Raw genomic sequence first — 24,935 nt, forward strand, 5'->3', positions numbered from 1 at the left:
TTTTAGCCGTAGCCAGAGATAGTAGAAATATACACTTTTTAGTGATATCCCGGAATGAAGCCGTATGAGGTGGTTCGAACTTTTCCGAGGACAGAAATTTCAGAACCACATCTAAATTCCAGCTCGGAATTCTAGGTTCTACTGACTTCGATATTTCAAAGGAGCGGATGAGATCGTGCAAATCTTTATTATTCGTCAAATCTAAGCCCCTGTTTCTAAAGACTGACGAAAGCATACTTCTGTATCCTTTAATTGTTGGTACAGAGAGATGTGACTTTTCCCTCAGGAAAAGAAGGAAATCCGCAATTTCGGTTACAGAGGTATTGGAAGAGGACAGCTTCTTCGACCTGCACCAGTTTCTGAAAACTTCCCACTTCGATTGGTACACTCGCCTAGTAGATGATCTGCGGGCTCTAGCAATTGCGCTTGCCGCCTTGCGAGAAAACCCTCTCGCTCTGACAAGTCTTTCGATAGTCGAAAGGCAGTCAGAGCAAGAGCGGGTTAGATTTTGTGGTACCTCTCGAAGTGGGGTTGTTTGAGCAGATCTATCCTGTTTGGAAGAGATCTGGGGAAGTCCACTGTCCACTCCATCACCTCCGTGAACCAAATTCGGGATGGCCAATATTGGGCTATCAGAGTCATTCTGGTTCCCTTCGAGGCCACAAACTTTCTGGGGGGACTACTCCCCCAGAATCCCCCCTTGAATGGGGGAAAAGCGTACCGTCTAGCCCCTGACCATCCAGGAGAAAGGCGTCTATTGCATAAGCCCTGGGATCTTCTACCAGGGCGCAAAATGTATCTATCCTTTTGGAGAGAAACGTGGCGAATAGATCTATCTGCGGTTTCCCCCAAAGATACCAAAGGGTCTGACAGACTTCCGAGTGGAGGGTCCATTCTGTAGGAAGGACCTGGAACCTCCTGCTCAGTCTGTCCGCTCTCACATTCCTCTCCCCTTGAACAAATCTCGTTAGAAGAACCACGTTCCTTTGATTTGCCCAAATCAGCAGATCTCTTGCCAGTTCGTATAGGGCGAGAGAGTGAGTTCCTCCTTGTTTCTTGACATAAGCCAGAGCGGTCGTATTGTCGGAGTTTATCTGTATTACTTTGTCTCTGACTATCTGCTCGAAACTCCTTAGCGCGAGGTGAATCGCAAAGAGCTCCTTGCAATTTATGTGCCATGACACCTGCTCTTCCGACCAGGTGCCCGACACTTCTTTGGACCCTAAAGTCGCACCCCAACCTGTCTCCGACGCGTCTGAGAACAATGTCAGGTTTGGGTTCCGTATTTCTAAGGATACTCCTTTGTTTTCTTCTAAGGGGGTCAACCACCACCCTAATTGTTGCTTTACTTCTAATGAGATTGGAAACGTGTCCGAGAGCTGTCCTGTCTTCCAACTCCAACTACTTCTCAGGAAGAACTGAAGCGGACGGAGATGTAGTCTTCCTAGAGGAAAGAACTGTTCGAGAGAGGAAAGGGTCCCCAGAAGGCTCAACCATTCCCTCGCTGAAGTACGCTCTTTCTCTAAGAAGTTCAATACTGTGGCACAGCCTTTCCTTACTCTCTCTTGAGAAGGAAATACTCGAAAACCCCGAGAATCCATCTGAATCCCCAGATAGACTACGTTCTGGCTGGGGACCATCTGAGATTTCTCGAGGTTCACGATTAATCCTAATGTCTTTGTCAATTCCAGGATTGTTGACAGGTCCTCCAGACACTGCTTTTGAGACCTGGCCCTGATGAGCCAGTCGTCCAGGTATAGGGAGACGTTTATCCCTTTCATGTGAAGGTGTTTTGACACGTTTTTCATCAAGTCTGTAAAGACTTGGGGAGCCGTAGAAAGGCCGAAACACAGGGCCCTGAACTGATAGATCCTTCCCTCGAACATGAAACAAAGGTACTTTCATTCCCGGAACGAATGAGGTGAATCGCGGACAGTGGAAATATGCGTCTTGAAGATCTAGGGACGCCATCCAATCTCCTTGACGGAGAGCTGCAAGTACTGATGCAGACGTTTCCATGCTGAACTTCTGTTGTTGTACAAATTTGTTCAGCGAACTTACATCCAGTACCGGTCTCCATCCCCCCGAGGCTTTCGCTACGAGAAACAAGCGATTGTAAAACCCCGGGGAGCTTTGATCCAGTACCAGCTCTATTGCTCTTTTGTCCCACATCTGTTCCACCATTTGACGAAGAGTATCCATCAGAACAGGGTCCCTGTATCTGGCTGACAGTTCCCTCGGTGATGTTGTCAAGGGTGGCCTGTCCTTGAATGGGATATAATAACCCTTCTTGATTATTGACATTGACCGATGATCGGATCCTATGTCTTCCCATGCTCCCGCAAAGAACTGTAACCTGGCTCCTACAGGTGTCTGGAGGAAAGATTTCTCATTTTCCCTTCTTAAAGGGACGGAAGGCAGATCTTCCCCTTTTTTCCGTTGACTTTCTTCTGACGATGGATCTAGCCTGAGGGCCTCCTCGAAAGGGCTGCTGTTGTGGAGCTGGCCTAGAGGCTTTCTTTTCCTCACTGGCCACAGGTCTATTTTTCCTTGAGGATTGCCTTAAAAGATCTTGAGTGGCTTTCTCAGTTAGCGAATGGGCAATGTCTCTCACCAACTGAGAAGGAAATAAATGCTCAGAGAGAGGCGCATACAGCAAAGCGGATCTCTGCGAAGGCGAGACGGCCTTAGTGAGAAAGGCACTATGAACCGCTCTCTTCTTTAGTATTCCCGCACCGAAGAGGGAGCACACTTCCGCCGATCCATCTTGAACCGCCTTATCGATGCATGTAAGGATGCTATGTAAGGTTTCAGGCTTAGTTGTTCATTTTTTCATGGGACTTCTTAGCAATAACCCCAAGGGACCAATCTAGGAAGTTAAATACTTCTAAGGTATGAAAAAGTCCCTTGAGGAGATGGTCCATTTCCGAAAGACCCCATGTTGCTTTCGCTGAATTTAAGGCATGTCTCCTCGACGAGTCTACGAGACTGGAGAAGTCCGATTCAGCTGAAACGGGCAGAGACAATCACATATTTTCTCATGTTTCGTACCATATGCCTCTCCTACCCCTTAGTTTAGCGGGAGGCATGCAAAAGATCGTCCTTCCTAACTCCTTTGTCTTGATCCAGGAGTCAAGAGATTGTAAGGCCCTTTTCATGGATATGGCCGGCTTCATTTTCAGGAAAGATGAAGACTTGTGCGCCTTCGTACTTGAAAATAGAGAGCGCGGAGAAGGAGGAGCGGCTGGAGTCAATGCATCTCCATATTCTTCTAAGAGAAGAGCAGAAAGAACTTTGTAATTCGAAAGCCCTTCTCTGTTAGTAACTTCGTCCTCCGAGACGTCATCTAAATTAATAGGCTCGGAAGGAGAAGGCTCCCTTCCCTCCTCTGTCTCCTCTCTTGATTTCTTCCTTTCCGAAGAAGAAGCACTTCTAATTAGGAGAGGGGCTAGGAGTAACTCTCTCCTTACGTTTATCATTAGGCGAGTCACGTATAACTGTTTTACGCTTGTTAGACTCCTGTCGGATATCAAGCTCTTCATGAGGAGAATGCGCCTGGCGTTTAGCAGGAGTATCTCGCTGAGAATACTCCTGGAGCCTGGTAGGAGTATCCTGTTTGGAATACTCCTCCGGCGCCTGACAGTCGTAACACTCTTCGAATACTCCTGCCGTCTGGTAGGCGCATCTCGCTCCAAATACTCCTGGCGCCTGTTAGGAGTATTAAGCTCAGAATACTCCTGGCGCTTGGTAGGCACATCGCGCTTCGAATACTCCTGGCGCCTGGTAGGAGTAAAGAGTCTAGAATACTCCTGGCGCCTGGGAGGAGTATCGAGGTCAGAGTACTCAAGGCGCCTGGCAGGAGTATCTCTTCCCGAATACTCCTGACCTATGGAAGGCGCATCTAGTTCCGAATACTCCTGTGGCTTGGTAGGAGTATCGCTCATGGAATGCGCCTTTCGAATGGCAAGTATATTGCGCTTAGCGGGCGCTTTACTCCTATCAGGAGTTCTCTCTTCTCCAGTTGGCTCTTGTTGCTTGGATGAAGATCTGGGCCTAGAACGATCTACAGTAAAGTCAGGCTCTTTGCGCCTACTTGGCGCCTGGCTCCTAGTTGGCGCCAGACGCTTGGCAGGAGTTACTTCCTTTCCCAGTCTCGCCTGCCATAACGCACCACTCCCCCCAGAGATGGCCGCTTGTGCGACAACTCCCCTGGAGGGTTCGTCGCGCCCGACAGGAGATCGGTATTTGGATCTCTTAATCGGAAGCCTGTCATCCTTTTTACGAGTAGGCTCTTTAGAAAGTACTCCTACCAAAGACGCTAATTGCTCCTGCACATTCATCAAAATTTTCCTGGTCGAAGGCTCATTCGAATCAGAGAAGGAGATCTGGAAGGCCGGCTCGTCTTTACATTCCAGGATCTAACTCCTTTCTAGCTTTCTTTTTGAGTTACCGAAAGGCGGCATCCTCTTCAGAGAAGCGCTCAGGGGCTAAATTGAGCTCAGGTTCTTTCCAATTCCTTTTCAGCGGACGTGAAAGCTTCGATTCCTTCCATCCTCTTCTCGGAGAAGGCGAACTAGATGAAGAAAAGCACTCACGAAGGACGCTTTTCCTATAGCTGTCCCTGGCAGTCTGAGATTCTGCCGAAGGGACGCCTGATCGTTGGGGATTCTCCACGACCCCCGTAAGGCTTTCGACTTTCCTTCTCCTCTGGGCCAGGGAGCTTGGAAGAGGTCTAGACCTGGGAGCGTCGCAGAGACGACCAGACGCCCCCTCCACTACACTGGGGACACTAACATCACTCGAGAAACCACATTCACTTCTCTTACCTTCCAATGCTTCCATTTTTTCTTGCATTTTTTGAAGGGAAGCTCTGAGTTCCGCCATTTCTGAGGTGGAATCAGAGGGATTAACTTGTAAACGGGCATAATTATGAGAAGAAGAAGAAGCTACAGAACTACTAGACATTTTCCGGCTTTGTAAGCCGCCTGCCTCTCTCTATCTTTCTCTAACTTCTTCAGTAAGAACTCAGATTCTTCCATTCTTGCGCACTCAATCTCTCACACTCGTTACACGTATTCTCAATTGAGCATTCAACCCTTCTACAACCACTGCATGTAGTGTGAGGATCTACCGAAGCTTTCGGAATCCTCACCTTACAGCCCTCATTCCCACACACTCTGAAGCTAACACTAGAATCAGACATATTCACGAAAATCCAAAGCGAAGTCCAAAAAACAGTCCACGATAGCGAATGCCAAACAACGATCCAAGTACGTCACCAAAAATCAGTCGAAAGATGATCAAAAGCGTTGTGAAAAAAGAATTCCAGTCAGGAGGAAGTAACAACAATGTTAATACTACCGGCGACAGAGAGAATCTGATTAGAAAACGGGAATGGTTCCTAGTCCTGCCACCCAGAGCAGGGCGGTAGATCACCTGACCTACCTGTAGTGAGTGCCGCGAAATTTGAATTTCTGTCGGGGACGACGAAGTCGATAGCTATGTATATATCTGACAGGTAAGTTGAATGTATGAAAATACCATATTTGGTACAAATGACGTTAAAAGAGAATAGGACTGATATATTTACATTACTATATCCTTACTCGCTATGTAGAAAAGATCAGCACGGGCATATACTGCTAAATTTAACCTTTAAGTTTTAGCTGAAGCTAAGGAGAGAATGTTGACCTGCCAATGACTATTATTGTGCATCTGCAATGTGGATGAAACTCACAAACTTCAGTATAGTACCATCAAACTCGACCAAACAAAATTTGAGAGAAACTTAGTTTTAATCAAAACTATTGGGCATGAATGAACACATTTCACTGTTTTCACTACAATAAAAGATAAATAAGTAAAGTTCATAGTATTCTGAAGAGATCAAGTGAAAAATATCGAACGGAATCTGTTGATTTTTGTTTACTGTGTAAACGAATGTTTTGGTTAGGAAATCAGCTAACGGCAAATGCGAAGGAAGTTTTTGTTTTGCTGTATTGAACTCAAATCAGAGCAGCTTTCTTGCTTCTAGTTAGCACAAGTGAATCTAAAGGTAAATATGCCCTTGGTGACAACAACAACAACAACAACAACAACAACAACAACAACAACAACAACTACTACTACTAAAAAGAAAGAGAGAGAAAAAAAAAGCTAAATTTCGTTCACAAACGATACATATTTAAGTGATATTTCAACTTGAAAACACTTCGTATAAAGTAAATTATCCTTGTCCCATATAAATAGAATATCTTGAGATTCACTTGTGCTAACTAGAAGCAAGAAAGCTGCTCTGATTTGAGTTCAATACAGCAAAACAAACTTACCTCGCATTCGCCCACAGCTGATTTCCAGACCATAACAATGATTGCCATGCTTGCATTTTATAATACAAACAAATAGTAATATGATAATACATATAACACTACTGGATGCACTGAAGTAAAGCATAGCTTTTTAAAAGATCTATGGATAAGATGCATATTCATCATGTTTGTATTTTATCATATACTAATATATGATTTCTGGGCTCAGCTCGTGTCGCTGCGCGAAATATCCTTTAATCTATTATTTCTAGGGTAAATGTACTAACACATACCAGAGAATAAATAAAATAAAGAAAAAGGTCAGTATAACTGACTCGCTCACCCTCTAGGAGGGTGTCGGTATGAACACTAGGCGAGTGAGACCACTACCACGAGCCAAATGCCAATAGAAATCTCCCACTACAAAATCCCTCCAAGAGGGGAGCCGACCCACAGAGTGAGCAGCTCGCACTACTACTACTCCATCCCATGCTGCCGACTGCTGCGCCTCTAGTGGACATCCTTTCAAGTTAGCGCCAGGAGCCACACGTGCTAATTTTCTCTCTGTGTTTTTTGTGCCCTTTCGTGGATTTTTACTATAATGGAGCGTGCAGCTATCGCAGCAGCTAAGTTAAGTACTCAGTATTTACGATTAGTTGGTTTTTTCCGTCCCTGAGACAGTATTTGCCGTTTTTTAGGTATAAATACGTTCTCGGGGTCGGAAGCATGGCAGCATGGTTCTGCCGCGTGATGGGTTCGTTCTTGGTCTCCCATACCTAGAACATCCCTTATTATGTACGCTCTATTTGATTATCCGCTTTGTTTAGTTTAAGGTCTACTCAGGTTGTCATGCATGCATGTATTCACCTTATGTAGGCTTTTTCTATCCAGACCCTAGTCCAGGCTCTTAGTATCGGCCTCTGACTAGCTTTGAGTGGTAGACCTGCCTTCGGGTTAGTCGTACACTCCTGGATTTTTTCTCCTTCTATATTACTTTCTCTCTTTTATTTTGTTTTATTTATTATTGTATTTTATCATAGTTAGGTTAGTTAGGCGTCTGGCTTTGCCTAGGTCCTGGTTTCATAGAGCCTATACTACCGCTGATCAGTTCGGTTGCTTCCCTATAGTATCTCTCTGATCAGTTGGTTTTAGCCCATTGGGCCTGTATGCTACCGCTTTTCAGTCCAAGTTGCTTCCCGATAGCTTCTCTCTGATCAGTTGGTTGGCCTAGGTTGGGTGATCGTATCTCCCTTACCGCCTCGTGGTCACTTCGTGATCACGGGACAGCCAGACGCCTGCCCAGTCACCCTTCCCCCTCTCCCGCTCTTCCATAGAGTCGGGCGGGGGTGGGTCGGTCTACCCATGCTCGCTCCACATACCCGAGCCTGCCTCCCTCTCTCTCCTCATGCGGAGGGACTAGGGAGTCGGGACAGACCCCAGGAACTGGTTTCGACCTCTCCGGCTTCTCGGTCCGGCCGGTGGTACATTGTGGGGGGCCCTGGCCTTCCCCCCTCTGTTACTAACCTTGTCGCTCCGGGCTAGCTCGAGCATGTATGTCCTCTCGCCCTTTCCCTCCTTACTAGAGCTCCTCCCTGACCGGAGTCCTGGTATCCAGCGGAGGGGGCTAGTCCACTCGGTAGAGTGGACCGGAACATACATTAGGTCACTACTAACCTTACCGTATTGCTGAGTTACTACACTCCGCTTCACACTGAACCTAGTCCGGTTCGCTTGAGTTTAGGTTTAAGTTATCTATAAGTTTATCTTAAGTACCTTAAACCATCCCCCCTCCCTTTCATATCTTACCGGATCTCTCCGGGATTATAGCCTATTCAGGCAAAGCAGGGAGGGGTTATGCCCAAATTTTTTCCGAGCTCCGGCATGTAACGGAGTTCTTTTGTCCTTTAGTCTGTAAGTGATGCCTTTTAAGATACTCATGTGTCTTCCCACTTACAGGCCACCAACTGTGAGCATCCGGGATGTTCCGCTACACTTCAGGACCCCTGTGGACACGAAGTTTGCCGGTCCCATGCTCCATGCGCGACTCCGCACGGGGACATCCAGGTCTGGTACCATGAGACGTGTACCATATGTTACGATCTGGTGAGCCAGCTTTTGGAAGGGGTAAGTATTCCATCTCCAGTAGCTGCTCCGCTTCCTTTTTAGTGCTTAAGTTTTCATCATTTACTTTAACTTAAGGCATCTAGTTTAAGTTATACTTTAAGTTTTAGTTTTAAGTGATTCTTAAATCTTACAGGCTCCGGCAGTAAGGGATACCGCACTGGCTACCCTGCGGGCCTGGGTCGGAGGTTTTGGCAAGAACGCCGCCAAGGGTCAGCCCTACATCCTCGAGAAGCGGTTAGCACTATTAATCTTCCCCGGAGGCAAGGCGACAGGTTACGTCGACCCAGTAGAGGCGGACCCGACTATCGCCTTTATCCAACAACAGCTGGCGGCCTCCTTAACGGAACAAGACCAGGATATCTCCACGGATGTCGCAACCCTGGATATTAATGTTGAACCGATGGTAGGTATAGACGACCTGTTGGTCGAGGTAAGTAATGTAGGCACTCAAGGGTCACCCTTGGGTGTGACTGTCTCTTCTACCCCTGCAACCTCTCCATCTTTCCAAGGCTTTACGGGTGATGAATTATATACTCCTCCTGAGGCTTCGGTTAGACCTAAGGTCAAGGCTAAAGCGATGACCTTGACTAAGACGTCATCGTCGTCTAAGAAGACGTCCTCGTCTTCTTCCTCACGTAAGTCTCCGGCTCGCAATCCCGTCCAGACAGGTCTAAAGCTTCTAGCTCCGGCTCTAAGTCCTCAAAAAGTAAATCCAAGGAGAGATCTCGCACTCCGGCAGAATCACCAGTTCCGCTCCCATTGGTTCCAATTCAGAGTCTCCCCTCCACCTCCGCAGCAGCTCCGGCTTTGGACTCCAATGCTGGCCTGTTGCAACAGGTGGGTGACCTAGTTGGGTCCCTAAAGAGTAGTATGGAACAGATGTTCTCTCGCCTGTCGGATAGGATCACTTCCCAAGATTCTATTATAGCCGGACTAAGAGAAGTCCCTCTAGCCTCTCCCTCAATTTCCAACACAAGTGGAACTCAGCTTCCTCCGTATGACTCACTTCCTGCTTTCTCTATGAACAACCCATGGAGAGTAAGCGTTCATACGCCCCCTTCCAGGACGGTCTCATCTCCATCCCGGAGTTTGGAACTCGAAGAATAGAAGACTTCGAGTTCTACCCGGAAGGCCTACAGCCTCCTTTCATAGGCTACGCAAGGCTCACGCCTTCGGCTATGGTTCGGGACGATAGGGTACCAAAGGAGACAGTCCTCTATTCACGAGACCAGGCTCAGAGAGAATGGCTCAGATGTTTAGAGGACATGGATTGTTCTAACACCAAGATACCAACCCATTCAAAAGTCCTTTACCATTTTCACAATGGATGAGAGTACCCCGCTCCGTTCCTAACCAAGATAGTTAGGTCGACCATCTCAGCGGCCCAGAAGGGGGAACCCATGCCTCAGTTGAAAGAAGCAGATCCCACATCTCCATTATCCCGTTCAATTGGAGAGTTGTGGGAAGACTTGCCGAATACATTCTCAGCTGGCAAACTCAAACCTGACTGTGCTATGGAGCAGTTTGGTGAAAAGCTACCCAGGCTCCCAGATAATCTTATTCAAACTGAATTTGACGCAAAATCACGACTAGCCAGATCAATCAACTCTATGGCTATGTCGGAGGTAGCAACCATGGCCTATGGATCAGAACCAATTTTTAAGCTTATGACCAAAGCCCTGACTCAAACGGTGCAGTCAGATGTGTTCGAGTTTGCCACTGCTAGAATGAATTGTTAGTAGAAAGCATGTCCTGCTAGAGGCAACCATTCGACATGAGCCGAATAGGTTACTCTCCTCTAACATCTGGGGCGCAGATCTCTTTCCAGAGGCTATGGTTAAGGAAGTCCAGGCAGAGGCTACGAGGTTGAACCAGAAGACCTTAAGGACCGTTGGGGCCTTACGGCTAGGAGGAGACAAGACTTGACACCTAAAGGTAAGGGTCAGAGGAAACCCAGGCGTTTCCAACCTTACCCAGAAGAAGCAACCACGCTTTCCTCAACAAGTTCCAGCAGTGCCGTTAGTGCAGACAGCCCAACCTTCCACTTCTAAGGGTCAATCACAGCCAATTTATGTGATATCCCCTCAGCCTCAACCCTCTACCTCATACGCCATCTCTCCAGCTTACAATCAAGCCTTCGAGAGTCAAGCTTCTCAGAAGTATGACCGCTCGGGTAAGGGAGGCAGAGGTAAGCGGTCCTTTCGTGGGAGAGGATCGCGGAGGCCCCTTTAATAGGGGAAAGCACTTCAGAGGAGGCCGAGGCGGTTACCAGAACCAATGAAGAACTTCAGGTAGGAGGGAGGCTGTTTCACTTTCGCCACCGGTGGAACTTCAGCCAGTGGGCTCAGAGCATAGTGTCAAAAGGGCTGGGTTGGAGCTGGTTGACGAACCCACCTCCAGCCAGACCTTTCCGTCAACTTCCTTCCAAAGAATTGACAGAGTACGCGGAGGACCTCCTTCAGAAAGGAGCTATAGCGAGAGTCAAGAGATTAAAATTTCAAGGTCGCTTGTTCAGCGTGCCAAAGAAAGGCTCACAAAAAAGAAGGGTGATCTTAGACTTGTCCCGCTTAAACTTAGCCATCCGCTGCGACAAGTTCAAGATGCTCACGATCTCACAGGTGCGGACCTTACTTCCCGGTGGGCCGTCACCACCTCTATCGATCTTACAGACGCCTACTATCATATCCCTATTGCAAGACACTTCCGTCCGTATCTGGGTTTCAAGATAGGAGACCAGACATTCTCCTTCAAGGTAGTTCCATTCGGACTCAACGTGGCACCCAGGGTGTTCACGAAGCTAGCGGAAGTGGTAGTGCAACAACTCAGATCGCAAGGGATTATGGTAGTGGCATATCTCGACGATTGGTTGATCTGGGCCCCATCAGTCAGAGGAATGCAACAAGGCTACACTGAAAGTGATTCCGGTTCCTAGAATATCTAGGATTCAAGATAAACAAGTCCAAGTCAAGACTCAATCCAGAGTCAAACTTTCAGTGGCTAGGCATTCAATGGAATCTATCCTCCACACTCTGTCGATTCCATCTACCAAAAGGAAAGAAATAGCGAAGTCAGTCAAGCAATTTCTAAGTCACAAACTAGCATCAAGGAGAGCTCAGGAAAGGATCCTCGGCTCTCTCCAGTTTGCATCAGTAACGAACGTCTTAATGAAAGCCAAACTGAAAGACCTAACCAGGATCTGGCGCTCACGAGCAAATGTCAGGTCCAGGGACAAGCTATCCTCAGTGCCTCCTGATTCTAAAGAATCGGCTTCGGCCGTGGCCAAAGTCAAGAATCTATCAATGTCAGTACCCCTCCAGTTCCCTCCACCAGGGATCACCATCCACACAGACGCGTCCTTAAGCGGCTGGGGAGGGTATTCCCAGGTCAAAAAGGTTCAAGGGATCTGGTCACGCCAGTTCCGTCAGTTCCATATAAACGTACTGGAGGCAATGGCAGTGTTCTTGACTCTAAAAAGGTTGAACCCACCAAAGAACTCCCACATAAAGCTAGTCCTGGACAGCGCAGTGGAGTACATGTATAAAACAGAGGAGGCTCCAAGTCACGTCATCTAAATCACGTCATGGTAGCCATCTTCTCCCTGGCAGACAAGTTCAGTTGGCATCTTTCCTCCACTCACATAGCTGGAGTGAGAAACGTCATAGCAGACGCCCTATCCCGATCAGTACCCCTAGAGTCGGAATGGTCACTAGACAACAGTTCGTTCCAATGGATCCTTCAAAGAGTCCCAGGGCTACAGGTGGATCTCTTCGCATCCCAAGCGAACCACAAACTACCGTGTTATGTAGCCCCCAACCTGGACCCCCATCTGGCTTACGCCACGGACGCCTGGCTCTGGACTGGAACAACTGGGAGAAGATTTACGTCTTCCCTCCAATGAATCTCCTTATGAAAGTATTGAACAAACTCAGGACATTCAAGGGTCAAGTGCTCTAGTAGCCCCAGACTGGCCGAAGAGCAATTGGTATCCCCTAATTCTGGAACTGGGCCTTCGTCCTCTTCGGATCCCCAGTCCCAAGCTCTCCCAGTCAGTACAAACGAAGACTGTGTTCGCTTCCTCAAGGATTCTCAAAACCCTAACTTTATGGATTTCATGAAGTTTGCGGCAAAAAGAGATGCGAATATTGACCCTCAGAACATTCTCTTCTTGGAATCCGATAAAAGGGATTCAACTTTGAGGCAGTATGATGCTGCTGTCAAAAAGTTAGCAACCTTCCTGAGAGAGTCAGATATCAGAATCATGACGGTTAATTCAGCTATATCCTTTTTCAGATCCTTATTTGAAAAAGGTTTAGCAGCTAGCACGATTACGACAAACAAGTCAGCCTTGAAAAAGATATTTCAATTTGGATTTAACATAGACTTGACGGATACCTACTTCTCGTCTATTCCTAAGGCATGTGCTAGACTTAGGCCTTCTGTGAGGCCTACGTCAGTTTCATGGTTCTTAAACGATGTTCTAAAACTGGCTTCTGAAACCGATAATGACACATGCTCGTTTATGATGCTCCTAAGGAAAACCCTATTTTTATTAAGCCTGGCTTCAGGAGCAAGAATTTCAGAACTGTCGGCTTTATCCAGAGATCCGGATCATATTCAATTCCTTCCCACAGGGGAAGTTCTACTTTCTCCGGAACGGAGTTTTTTGGCAAAGAATGAAGATCCTTTGATGAGGTGGGAACCTTGGAAAGTACTACCTCTTCCACAAGATGTATCCCTTTGTCCAGTTTCAACCTTACGAGCCTTTCTATCCAGAACCTCCTCATCCTCATCGGGGCCCCTCTTTAAGAGGGAAAAAGGTGGAACTTTATCATTAAAGGCATCAGGCAACAAATCCTGTACTTTATTAAACAAGCCAATCCTGACTCTTTCCCAAAAGTACATGATGTCAGAGCAGTAGCCACCTCAATTAATTATTTCCAACACATGAACTTCGATGAGTTGAAGAAGTATACCGGATGGAAATCGCCGACAGTGTTCAAACGTCATTACCTTAAGTCCTTGGAAGCTCTGAAATTTTCAGCAGTAGCAGCGGGAAACGTAGTTTCCCCTGACTCTAGTTAATTTGTAGTAGAAGATTCAGTCCTCCTTTCTACCTGCCTCACCCAACAGTTCGTCTATTCCTTCCGTGTTCATTTACATTCACCTTGTGCCTTAGCTGCTTTTATGATGATGTAGTGGGTGCCCATTAATTTTTTGACTAGGGACACTCACAGATGATTATGCATATTGATCTCATGGATGTTACCCCCTTATTTTTATGCTAGGGGATACATCTCATTTATAATGATTACGGGTTTTGTATATTAAGGCATATACATTCCTTATATATATTATCATTGTTGATTAATTTGTTCATTTGACTGTTTTAATTGCTATTATATTTTTGATACATGCCTTTACACAGATACCATTTTATTACATGTAAGCCAATTTACCTCTGTACATAAGTAAATTACCTTATGTTAAGAAAACATGTTTAGGATTAAGGGTAATTTAAGCATATTTTAGTTTGTATCACTGTGTATTTGTATCTTTTTAGCAATTATATTCTTTTTATATTTACTTTATTTTTTATTTGAGACCTATTCTGATTTATTTTATTACTTTTCGTTTACAATCTTGTGCTATTTCTCTGGTACGATTTCGCGCAGCGACACGAGCTGAGCCCAGAAAAGGGATTTTGACGTAAGGAAAAATCTATTTCTGGGCGATTGGCTCGTGTCGCCAGCGAAATCCCACCCTACCCATCCCTGCGCCCAAGATTGTCTGCTAACTTCAGGATGGCCACTAGAGGCGCAGCAGTCGGCAGCATGGGATGGAGTAGTAGTATGCGGAGCTGCCTCACTCTGTGGGTCGGCTCCCCTCTTGGAGTGGGATTTTGTAGTGGGAGATTTACTATTGGCATTTGGCTCGTGGTAGTGGTCTCACTCGCCTAGTGTTCATACCGACACCCTCCTAGAGGGTGAGCGAGTCAGTTATACTGACCTTTTTCTTTATTTTATTTATTCTCTGGTATGTGTTAGTACATTTACCCTAGAAATAATAGATTAAAGGATATTTCGCTGGCGACACGAGCCAATCGCCCAGAAATAGATTTTTCCTTACGTCAAAATCCCTTTATTACACACTAATTTTATATCTCAGGTATGATGCGACCCCCTTAAAATTAACTCCAATATTAGGTCTTCAAAAGTCACATGATATGCAATATATACAGTATATAAGAAATCCAAGCATCTGATGGTGTGCCCTAAAACCTTCATCCTGGACCCTTTAAAACCAAATACAAAAAGTAAATTGCGGTAATGATCTATGTTTACAAAATACCTTATGGATAAATAGTATTTCAAATCCACAAATAAAAAATGAACTACGTACTGTAGTCTACCCATTGCGATCAAAATTTGTAGAGTTTACGATCAAAATTTGTAGAGTTTAAGTACAAAAGTTTGTTAACAAATTTGATAGAAGAGTACAAGAATTAAGTTTTTCTCTATTCTCTGAATGACACTTTATCCTAAATAGTATTTTATAATCCTCTTGCCAGTATTTCATTTCACAAACAGCCACAACTATTGTTTGTTTCCTCCTCTCAAATATCACCACAGTAAACTTTATAAACACCCAATTTCTGGGTTCAGTTCGTGTCGCTGCGCGAAATAATCCTTTAGTTCATTATTTCTTAGGTAAATGATCTAACAAATACCAGAGAATAAACAAAATAAAGAAGAGGTCAGTATAACTGACTCGCTCACCCAAATAAAAGAAGGGCGTCGGTATGAACACTAGGGCGAGTGAGACCACTACCACGAACTTCTTGTCATTTAGAAATTTCCCACAACAAAATCCCTCAAGGAGAGAGCCGACCCACAGAACGGGGCAGCAACTACTACTATTACAACCCACGCTAAGGTGACTGCCGCGCCTCTGGTGGCCATCCTTTTTGTTAGAAGGCTACAAGACGCACGCGTTTCCCTTGCTCTTGTGTTTTTGTGCTTATTTACGGATTTTTTCGCCACCATGGAACGTTCTGCCATGGCAGCGGCTAAGTTAAGTATTCCGAAAGGTTCCTATTTAGTTCGTTCCTTCCTCGAGCCTGTATTTGCCGTTTTTTAGGTATAAATACAAGTTCCCGGTCGGAAGCATGGCGGCATTGTTCTGCCTCATGGCGGGTTGGTTCTCGGTCTCCCATACCTGGAACTTTTCCCTTATTTTACCGTGCGTCTCTAGCCCTTATTATTATCATATTGTTAGGGGATCTAGCCTGCATTGGTTTTAGGTCATGCATGCATGTCTCTCTACCTTACGTAGGCATTATCTTTTTCTATCCAGACCCTAGCCATCGCTCTTTGTATTGGCCCAGGCTAGCTTTGAGTGGTAGACTTTCTTTCGAGTTAGTCGTACACTCCTGGATTTTTTCTCTTTCTATATTTTATTTCCCCTACTTTTATTTTATTTATTATTTTTGATTAGCCTAGGGCGTCTGGTCCGTTCTCTTAGTCTAGGTTTCATGTTCCCATGGTCCCCATCAGTTTTGTTGCTTCCTTATTATCCGTTTTGTTGCATCACGTTTGTTGCATCTTTCTGATCAGTTTGGTTGCATTAGCCTAGGCTATCGATTTCGTTGTTTATATTGTGTTATCGTACCGTGGTCACCCTGTGATCGCAGTACAGCCAGACGCCCGTCCCAGTCGCCTTGCCCTCCCCCCGCTCTCCCATAGAGTAGGGGGGAGGGAGGTCTGTCCTTGCTCGCTCCATCCGGGCCCGTCTCCCTCTCTCCCTATGCGGAGGGAGTAGGGGAGTCTGGACAGACACTTGGCTGGGAGTGACCTTGTCTCCCTGCTTCACGGTGCTTCGCTGTGGCGAAGTCGGGGGGTTGGCCTCCCCCCGCCTTTGTTGCTCCGGCGCTCCGCTGTATGCTTGAGTACTGTTTCGCCCCTCCTCGCCTTCTTCCCCGTGGTGTCGGATCTCTGTTCTCTTTCCTGGAGTTCCATCGATTACGGGGGAGGGAGCTATGGTAGCCCCGCCTACTGGCGGAGTGTATGCGTTCCAGTTGGTCACTTTTGCTTTTCACCATCCCGTCTCTCCGGTGTAGCTGGCAGAGTCGGACAGCACCGCGATTCGGAATCGTCCTCCGAAATTTTGTTACTATTTTATGCTTAAGTTAATTATAAGTTATTTATAAGTTATCTTAAGCTGGGTCCCTCCCTTGCCCTCTGTTTTCCTTCTCCGGCATACACCGGAGCCTTCATTTATGCCTATTAAGGCAGTAGGGGAGGGGTTATGCCCAAAAATTTTTCATTCTCCGGCATGCAACGGAGTACTAGAGTAGCCCTGTGAGTGTTATATCGATACTCATGTATTCTTCCACTTACAGACTACCAACTGTGAGCACCCGGGGTGCAACGCCGTACTCCAGGACCCCTGTGGACATGAAGTCTGCAGGTCTCATGCTCCGTGTGCGACTCCTCACGGGAATCTGCAGGTCTGGTTCCACGAAACGTGTACGATCTGCTATGATCTTGTGAGTCAGTTTTTGGACGGGGTAAGTATTTCCATCAGTATATACATACGATATAAATTCTGAATTATATCTTAAGCTTAAGTTTTGAAATATACTTTTTAAGCTTAAGTTCCCTATATTATTGTGAAATATATGCCGGTAATGTCTAGTCTTAAGGCTATTTTAGTCTAAGGTTGACCCTCAACTTTAAACTAAAATCTAACAGACACCCTCTCTTCCAGGCTTCCGCGGTTAGAGAGACCGCCCTTGCAACCTTGAGGGCTTGGGTCGGCGGCTTCGGCAAGAATGCCGCCAAGGGACAGCCCTACATCCTGGAGAAGAGGATGGCTGTCCTGCTGTTCCCCGGCGGCAAGTCGACAGGGTACGTCGACCCGGCGGAGGCAGCCCCGACGATGACGACGATCCAGCGGCAGGTCGCCGCGTGTATGAAGGAACCAGGCCAGGACATCTCAGCGGAAGTCGCCACACTAGATCTAAATGTAGAACCAATGGTAGGTGTAGACGACCTGTTGGTCGAGGTAGGTATGTTGGACGCTCAAGGACTTCCCTTGGGCGCCACTGGATCTTCTTCCCTTGCTGTTTCTCCTGCTTCCTTCCAAGGCTTTACGGGAGCTGAGCTCTCGTATGCTACGCCTAGCGCTTCTGTGGTCCCTAAAGTGAAGGGTCACAGGGCGCAGAAAACCCTGACAAAGACGTCATCGTCTAAAAAGACTTCTTCGGCATCGTCATCTCGTAAGTCTTCAGCTTCTAACCCCGGAGCAGAGAGGGGTAAATCATCTGCTTCGGGCTCTAGAACTTCTAAGAGCAAGTCCTCCAAGGAGAGGCCCCGTACTCCGGTGGAGTCAGTGGTCTCTCCTTCCCCTTCGGTACCTCTAGCGAGTTACCCATCCACTTCTACATCTGCTCCTAGCTTCGATCCCAACGCTTTCTCCGTCGGGATGATGCAGCAGATGGGAGATTTGGTAGGCTCCTTGAGGACAAGTATGGAGCAGATGTTCTCGCAACTATCGGACAGGATTGCCACTCAAGAAAACCTAATGTCCGGCTTTAATCAGGCCCCTCAAGCTGCCTCCCCGTCACCTGGCGTTGGCCTGCTCCAACTTCCTCCCCATGATTCTCTTCCTCCTTTCTCGATGAACAACCCCTGGAGAGTGGCTTCCTACGCCCCTTTCCAGGACGGCTTCATTTCCATCCCGGAGTGTGGTACATGAAGGATTGAAGACTTCAAGTTTTACCCAGAGAATCTTCAGCCTCCGTTCATTGGCTACGCCAGGCTGACGGAGGCAGCTATGAACAGGGAGGATAAGGTCCCTAGGGAGACAGTGCTGTACTCCAGGGACCAGGCTCAAAGAGAGTGGCTCCGGTGTCTGGATGAGATGGACTGCTCCAACACCAGAATCCAGGCATTTAAGAGTCCTTTCACCATCTTTACGATGGTGGAAGAGACTCCTCTCCCTTTTCTAACTAAGATCGCCAGCGTTACCATCCCAGCTGGCTTAAAGAGAGAGCCCTTGCCTCAGTTAAGGGAAGCAGATCCCACATCACCTTTGCTCCCTTTGCTTGGAGATTTGTGGGAGGACCTGCCGAATACTTTTTCGGTAGGCAAGCTCAAGCCGGACTGCGCGATGGACCAGTTCGGCGAGAAGCTCCCAAGACTTCCTGATAGCCTCATTCAAGCCGAGTTTGAGGCTAATACTAGGCTGGCCAGGTCTATCAACACCATGGCAATGACGGAGGTAGCGGCTATATTTTACGCTTCAGAGCCGCTCTTCAAATTGTTGACCAAATTGCAGACTTCTACGGTCCAATCGGACTTGTACGAGTTTGTGACGGCAAGGGTCAACTGTCGCAAACATGTCCTCCAGGAAGCAACTATTCGGCATGAGCCGAATAAGCTGCTTTCTTCCAACATCTGGGGGGGCAGACCTCTTCCCTGAAGCAATGGTTAGGGAGGTCCAAAGCGAAGCGACGAGGCTCAACCAGAGCCTCAAGGATTGTTGGGGCCTCTCTGCTAAGAGGCGCCAAGACCAGTCTTCTGCAGGCAAGAAGCTGAAAAAGATCAAACGGTTTCAGCCTTACCAGAAGAAGCCTCAACACTTCAGCCAGGCTGTGTCAGCTGTGCCGGTTGTTCAGCCAGGCCAGCCTTCTACGTCGAAGACACCAGCTCAACCAATCTACCTGATTTCCCCTCAGGCTCAGCCTTCCACTTCCTATGCTGTCTCCCCGGCCTTTAACCAAGTGTTCGAGGGCCAAGCCTTCCAACACTTTGACCGGGGAATTAGGGCTAGGGGATCCTTTCGTCAGAGAGGATCAGGAAGGTCGCTTAATAGGGGAAAGCACTTCCGTGGAGGCCGCGGAGGTCACTCGACTCAGCAGCAGTGAGATCTCCAAGGTAGGAGGGATGCGGTTTCTCTTCCGGCATCGGTGGGGATTCAGCAAATGGGCACAAAGTATTGTGTCGAAAGGCCTGGGTTGGAGTTGGATCGGAGGCCCCCCTCCACCCAGACAGTTCCTTCAACTTCCATTGAAGGAATTGACGGAGTATGCAGAGGAGCTCCTTCAGAAAGGAGCAATAGCGAGAGTCAAGCGATTACAGTTTCAAGGTCGCTTATTCAGCGTGCCAAAGAAAGGCTCATTAAAAAGAAGGGTAATCTTAGACTTGTCCCAGTTAAACTTGGCCATTTGCTGCGACAAGTTCAAAATGCTGACTATCTCGCAGGTGCGGACCTTACTTCCCCGTGGGGCCGTCACCACCTCTATCGATCTTACCGACGCATACTATCATATCCCTATTGCAAGACACTTTCGCCCTTACCTGGGCTTCAAGCTGGGAGACCAAGCATTCTCCTTCAAGGTAGTTCCCTTCGGTCTGAATGTAGCACCCAGAATATTCACGAAATTGGCGGAAGTAGTTGTTCAACAACTAAGGTCTCAAGGGATAATGGTAGTAGTGCACCTCGACGACTGGTTGATTTGGGCACCAACAGTCGAGGAATGCCGCAAAGCCACAAAGAAGGCCATTCAGTTCCTGGAATATCTGGGGTTCCAGATAAACAGGACAAAGTCAAGACTCACTCCGGAGTCCAGCTTTCAATGGCTGGGCATCCAATGGAATCTATCTTCTCACACTCTGTCGATTCCACTAGCCAAGAGGAAAGAAATAGTGAAGTCAGTGAAGCAATTTCTAAGGTACAAATATGCTTCAAGGAGAAACCAGGAAAGAATCCTAGGTTCCCTTCAGTTTGCCTCAGTGACAAACATCTTTATGAAAGCCAAACTGAAAGACTTAACCAGGATCTGGCGCTCACGAGCAAATGTCAGATCCAGGGACAAGTTGTCAGCAATACCGCAGATTCTCCAAAATCGTCTGCGCCCTTGGACAAAGTTGAAGAACCTGTCCATGTCAGTACCTCTTCAGTTTCCCCCTCCGGGAATCACTATCCACACAGACGCTTCATTAAGCGGCTGGGGAGGATATTCTCAGTTCAAGAAAGTTCAAGGAACATGGTCACCCCAATTCCGCCAGCTTCACATAAATGTATTGGAAGCAATGGTAGTGTTCCTGACTCTGAAGAGGTTACTCCCACCAAAGAACTCTCATATAAAGTTAGTTCTGGACAGCGCAGTGGTAGTTCACTGCATAAACAGGGGAGGCTCCAAGTCAAGACACCTAAATCATGTCATGGTAGCCATCTTTTCCCTGGCGGACAAGTTCGGTTGGCACCTCTCCTCCACCCATCTGGCCGGAGTGAGAAATATCATAGCAGATGCTCTATCCCGTTCAGTTCCACTGGAGTCAGAATGGTCGCTGGACAACAGTTTGTTCCAATGGATACTCCGGAAGGTACCAGGCCTGCAAGTAGATCTGTTTGCATCTGAAGCAAACCACAAACTTCCTTGTTATGTGGCTCCCAACCTGGACCCTCTGGCCTATGCCACAGACGCTCTGTCCATAGACTAGAAGAACTGGGAAAAGATTTATGTCTTTCCTCCGGTGAATCTTCTCCTGAAAGTGCTGAACAAACTCAGACTTTCAAGGGTCAGATAGCTCTAGTAGCTCCGGATTGGCCGAAGAGCAACTGGTACCCCCTGCTGCTGGAATTGGGTCTTCGTCCCCTTCGAATTCCCAATCCCAGACTCTCCCAGTCGGTACAAATGAAGACTGTGTTCGATTCCTCAGGAATTCTCAAAGCCCTAACTTTATGGACTTCATGAAGTTTGCGGCCAAGAGGGATGCAAATGTAGATCCACAAAATATCCTCTTCTTAGAATCAGATAAAAGGGATTCAACTTTGAGGCAGTATGACGCTGCAGTTAAAAAGTTGGCATCTTTCCTGAGGGAATCGGACATTAAAATCATGGCAATCAACTCAGCTATATCCTTTTTCAGGTCCTTATTTGAAAAAGGGTTCGCAGCTAGCACTATTACGACAAACAAGTCAGCCTTGAAGAAGATCTTTCAGTTGGGTTTTAATATAGACTTAACAGACTCTTACTTTTCGTCTATTCCCAAGGCTTGTGCTAGACTTAGACCTTCAGTAAGGCCTACTTCAGTGTCATGGTTTCTGAATGATGTTCTAAAACTGGCTTCAGATACAGATAATACGACATGTTCATTTATAATGCTCTTAAGAAAAACATTATTTTTATTAAGCTTGGCTTCAGGAGCTAGAATTTCAGAACTGTCGGCGCTATCCAGAGATGCGGGTCATGTAGAATTTCTCCCTTCAGGAGAAGTTCTGCTTTCTCCGGATCGCAGATTTTTAGCAAAAAATGAGGATCCTTTGTTGAGGTGGGAACCATGGAAAGTCATACCCCTTCCCCAAGACCTTTCTCTTTGTCCAGTGATGACCTTACGAGCCTTTCTGTCTAGGACATCCTCATCCTCCTCCTCTTCGGGTCCCCTCTTTAGGAAAGAAAAAGGTGGTACCTTATCAACTAAAGGTATTAGGCAACAGATCCTATACTTTATTAAACAAGCTAACCCTGAATCCTTCCCTAAGGCACACGATGTCAGGGCAGTGGCCACCTCAATCAATTACTTTCAACATATGAACTTTGATGATTTGAAAAAATATACTGGATGGAAATCGCCGACAGTATTTAAACGTCACTACTTGAAGTCTTTGGAATCTCTGAAATTTTCAGCAGTTGCAGCGGGTAACATAGTTTCCCCTGTCTCTGCCCAGTAGTTTAGTTGAAGATCCAGATCTCCTTTCTACCTACCTCAGCCAACAGTTTGTCTAACCTACCATGTTACTCTACACTTGCCCTTAAGTCTTAGCTGCTCTTATGATTGTCTAGTGGGTGTCCCTTATTTTTATGCTAGGGTCACCCACAATTGGTTGTATATATTAACATTATTCCTTGGAGGAATAATGGGAGGAGACGCCTTGCTGCGGGATAAGTGAAGCCACTCAGGTCGCTGGCCGCCATATTGGGACTGGCAACTGAATCCCTGGGTCGACCGTAGGTACGCGACCTTGCGATTACTAAGTTGTCACACTTTTTAATTTTGATAAGCTGTTATTTTAATTCATTCTTTTAGTTTTCTTGTGTGCGTACTCTACTGCTTACGGTACACATAATTTCGTACTCCATTTTATCCTCAGACAGTTAACACGTTTACTGAAACTATAATTCCTTGATGAAAAAATAAATGAATTTGAGGGAAGTGAAGCTTCTATTGAATTCATTATGGTATTCAACACCTTATTTGACATATCAAATTCTCGAAATCAAAATACCAAAGCATTTAAAAGCCCAATTCAGATGAAAAATGCAAGTGATATTAAAGATTTTCTAATAAAAGCAGAAACATATAACAGATCTTTGAGACTTCAGGATGGTAAAGACATCTTAAAATAAGATAAAAAAACTGGTTTCATTGGCTTTCTCTATTGCATACGAAGGCTTCAGATTCTGTACGAAACCTGTATTGCATGAGATGGTAGGCCTTTACAATTTTTGATGCCCTACAAATTCAGTCAGGATCATATTGAACTATTCTTTGGTCAAGTAAGAAGTATGGGAGGCCATAATGATAATCCAGCAGCGAGACAATTCTCTGCTGCTTTCAAAAGGCTACTTGTACATAATGACTTAATGGATATCATTTGTGGCAACTGCTTGCCATCAGAGTCGGTACCCATATTAACTGCTTCAAGCAGGATAAAAGAGCAGGTTGCAGTAAGGAATATAAATGCTTTTGTTTCAAGACATCTAATTTTAGAAGTTCAAGAAGCATATTCAGATGACAAGGAAGATGATTATGGTTATATTCCAAACCATTACCACTTGTCAAAATGTTCAAATAAAATAGTAGCTTATATTGCAGGGTTTGTTGTTTTTAAGTTCAAAAAAGTCTTTACAGTGTGAGGTCTGCATTGATGCATTAACGTTAACAGACGCTAATTTTCGTCACACCTTCATCAAATTAAAAACCAAAGGAAAATTGGTGTATCCGTCAAATGATGTTATTGATATATGCAATACATGAGGAAAAAATATGAGGGAAATGTTGTCCTGCAACAAAACACTGGGGAGAGTTAACTTCCATAAATTAGTTAGTTCAGTATTGGCAGTTTACAGAGGCAAAACAATATTTTTGGAGTTCGATTATCACATGTATGATACTCAACCATTGGACAATCACTTGCACTTATTGATTAAAACAATAACTGAAAAATATTTGCAAGTGAGATATAATTATGCTGGTAAGCGGATTACCGCTAAACTTCAATCGCAGGTCGCAGGAAAGAGTCGCCAGATATATACTAGGTTAATTCATTTTAGCGGTCAATAATTCCTAATAGTAGGCGATAACAAACAGTAAGGACTAAGGAATTAGCAGACATAAAGAGAATAGCTTTAAATTTGTGCCAGTAATAGGTTATATGTATATAAGATTATGAAAAATTTGTATTGTATTTCTGAGCAATAAAGGAAGGTATTATGAATGATGAAATAATTAACTATGTTCTTTAAAAGAATGATAAAATGTCTAACACTTTTCGCCTCCATTTATGCCATGAAAAGACGCATTATGAAAATAAAAGATGGGAAAAGTAACTGAAGCGTTTCTATTAATCCTTATGGTGTGGTCTCTCTTTTGCCAGTTCTAGGCGTGGCTGCCACGCGGTAAACTGGCTTCACTTTACTGAACGGTCTGACCCATGCGGGGCGTCTCCTCCCATTATTCCTCCAAGGGTTCCACACCCCCATTATCAATGGTTTATTGTCTTTTGTATTGGTATCTATAAAACTCAGTGTTTTTTAGGTTAACCCTCTTACGCCGATTGGACGTATTAAACGTCGAGTCAAAATGTCTCCCGTATGCTGATTGGACGTATCATACGTCGGCTCAAAAAGTTTTTTTAAAAATTCGCGGAAAAATACTTATAGGCCTACCAGCCGAAAACTTTTGTATCACGCGCCTTGGGGGATGCTGGGAGTTCACGGATCAAGGCGTTGTTTTGTTTACAATCGCTACGCAGGCGCGCAAGCGCGAATTTCTTTCTTATCGCACTAAAAAGTATCAGTGACACATCTCGGAAATTATTTCGTCACTTTGACATAATTATTGCACCATTTTAAATTATCCTTTACATGAAGTATTATATATGAAAATGTGCGCAATTTCATGCACAATACAACTAAAAAATACTCATGATTGTAGCTTTTATCAATTTTGAAATATTTTCATATAAATAACGATAAGTGCAAAAATTTCAACCTTCGGTCAACTTTGACTCTAAAGAAATGGTCGAGAAACGCAATTGTAAGCTAAAATTCTTATATTATAGTAATATTCAATCATTTGCCTTCATTTTGCAACAAATTGGACGTCTCTAGCACAATATTTCGATTTATGGTGAATTTATGAAAAAACTTTTTCCTTACGTTCGTGCGATAACTCTTCCGATAAATTTTTTCGTGCGATTGTCCTAATGTTTGCA

At 45.6% G+C, this 24,935-nt stretch overlaps 1 protein-coding gene across 1 annotated transcript in view; it reads right to left on the bottom strand.

Annotated features, from left to right (window-relative positions):
- The window catches only part of LOC135198042 (checkpoint protein HUS1-like), a gene marked incomplete in the record, with an annotated part of 273,156 nt that overhangs the window by 14,062 nt on the left and 234,159 nt on the right, over nucleotides 1-24,935 (bottom strand).

This window comes from Macrobrachium nipponense, chromosome 21, assembly GCF_015104395.2.
Source record: "Macrobrachium nipponense isolate FS-2020 chromosome 21, ASM1510439v2, whole genome shotgun sequence".
In the NCBI taxonomy this organism is placed as follows: Eukaryota; Metazoa; Arthropoda; class Malacostraca; order Decapoda; family Palaemonidae; genus Macrobrachium; species Macrobrachium nipponense.